The sequence below is a fragment of the Labrus bergylta genome, chromosome 1, assembly GCF_963930695.1.
Source record: "Labrus bergylta chromosome 1, fLabBer1.1, whole genome shotgun sequence".
Taxonomy (NCBI): domain Eukaryota; kingdom Metazoa; phylum Chordata; class Actinopteri; order Labriformes; family Labridae; genus Labrus; species Labrus bergylta.
In genome coordinates, this window is record NC_089195.1 from 37,484,667 (window position 1) to 37,487,166 (window position 2,500).

At 54.6% G+C, this 2,500-nt stretch overlaps 1 protein-coding gene across 3 annotated transcripts in view; it reads right to left on the reverse strand.

Annotated features, from left to right (window-relative positions):
• LOC110000786 (CSC1-like protein 2) overlaps positions 1 to 878 on the reverse strand; it is a 47,395-nt gene extending 46,517 nt beyond the window's left edge. For 2 of the 3 annotated variants that reach the window (XM_065960807.1, XM_065960806.1), the window contains exon 1: positions 548 to 878. The gene's annotated coding sequence lies outside the window, so the exon portion shown is untranslated. The remainder of the gene's footprint in view (positions 1 to 547) is intronic. The other variant, XM_020656143.2, reaches the window with a different exon arrangement.
• Positions 879 to 2,500: the final 1,622 nt, after the last annotated feature.

The window sequence follows — 2,500 nt, forward strand, 5'->3', positions numbered from 1 at the left end:
GCACCTGCAGTCCGGCCTGAACACCATCAGCGCAGCCCGGACACAATGTCACAGAAACACCCCCCCCCCCCCCCCCCCTCCGTTATAAGGGGGGGGGGGGGGACACCACCGTGTGTGTAACCGTGATGTATGAAACGGTGTGTGTGTGTGTGTGTGTGTGTGTGTGTGTGTCGTGTGTGTGTGGTGTGTGTGTGTGTGTGTGTGTGTCGGGCTGCTGTCAGTCCGTCACTCAGAGGTGAAATCACGTTACGGCAGCAGACAGACGGACGGACAGCCTCGGTGTGTCCTCTGCGCACGCATTATATAACCCAACACCCCCCCCCCCTCCCCCCCCCGTCTAAAAAACCCACCGGAGCCGTCCGGAGGCTGGATGGATGCTGTCCGGGTGGAACCAGCGAGAGGAGCCGCCGACAGGCCGCTGAGGCTGCAGCAGCAGCGGCCTGTCTGCCGCTAATCACACCGCTGAGCAGAGTCAAGAACAAAGCGGGTTATAATGCCGCGCAGCATAAAGCCCGCTCATAAATAAACCAATTAGATTAAAGCCTACCTGACCATCCGAAGCAGACGCCCCCCCCCCTCCTCCTCCTCCTCCTCCTCCTCCTCTGCTCCGTCAAAAGAGACTATATCACCGCAGAAAACGAGCCGTTAAATCCTCACAAATCCAGCGCCGCCCCGGCCGCGTCCTGCCGCAGCGGCCGCCATCCCGCGATCAAAAGAAAAGGCCGAGGATCTGTGAGCAGCTCAGCCGCAGGAGAGTGTCCCTCCGCCGGCCGCGCAGTCTGCTGCGAGCCGGGTGTCGGTGCTAAAATGGAGGCGGTCTCTCCGGAATAGAAACGAGCGGAGCCGCTGCTGGGAGAAGAAGTCTGCTGTTACACACACACACCGACAGGGGGCGCCATCACGGAACCTTCACAATAAGAGTCTGATCCGTCACTGTTCTTGTTTAGTGCAGTTTAGTCCTCCCAAAGGAAACTTCAAAGTAATCATTTTAAATAATGTTTTAATCTTCTTTTCCAAAATCATAGAAGAAGAAAATCACCTTCATTAACCCAGCCAGGGGAAACACACACACACACACTCTGAAACACACACTCTGAAACACACACACACACTCTGAAACACACACACACACACACTCTGAAACACACACACACACACTCTGAAACACACACACACACTCTGAAACACACACACACACACACTCTGAAACACACACACATGCACACACACACACACACACACTCTGAAACACACACACACACACACACATACACTCTGAAACACACACACATGCACACACACACACACTCTGAAACACACACACACACACACACATACACTCTGAAACACACACACATGCACACACACACACACACACACACTCTGAAACACACACACACACACACACACATACACTCTGAAACACACACACATGCACACACACACACACTCTGAAACACACACACACACACACACTCTGAAACACACACACATGCACACACACACACTCTGAAACACACACACACATGCACACACACACACACACACTCTGAAACACACACACACATGCACACACACACACACACACACACACACACACACTCTGAAACACACACAGGATCCTGGGGACTAATGGAGAGACCCCCCCCCCCCCTCCCCCCCTCAGACGGGCTGACACCAGAAGAAGATTTCACTTTATGATCTCAATCAAGTATCTTATTATATACTGATCTTATTTTGAAAAGCAGCATTCAGACCTGCTTCCTGTCATTCTTCTGTTTTTCATGTTGAAGTTCATCTTTCATTTTTATTTTTCATCAACAAACTCTTGAAATCATAATAATATAATAATACTTAATAATAAAAGAGTTTTTCTACAGTAATCATAATGAATCCAGGAGTCTATCTGTGACACACTGTCTGACCTGCAGGGGGCGCTGGAGTCCCATCAGAGATCCAGTCTGTGTAAATGTGTCTCTGAGTCCTGACTGTCTACGATGAGGGAGAAGCTCGAGTCCCGCTGGCTGTGTTGTTGTCATCCCCCCCATCCATCAGAACCTCCACCGGCCCCGCCCATCCCCCCTATCCCCCAGAACCTCCACCGGCCCCCCCATCCCCCCCATCCATCAGAACCTCCACCGGCCCCCGATCCCCCCATCCCCCCATCCCCCCATCCATCAGAACCTCCACCGGCCCCCCCATCCCTCCGTCCATCAGAACCTCCACCGGCCCCCGATCCCCCCATCCCCCCCATCCATCAGAACCTCCACCGGCCCCCGATCCCCCCATCCCCCCCATCCATCAGAACCTCCACCGGCCCCCCGATCCCCCCATCCCCCCATCCATCAGAACCTCCACCGGCCCCCCCATCCCTCCGTCCATCAGAACCTCCACCGGCCCCCGATCCCCCCATCCCCCCCCATCCATCAGAACCTCCACCGGCCCCCCCCATCCCTCCATCCATCAGAACCTCCACCGGCCCCCCCATCCCCCCATCCCC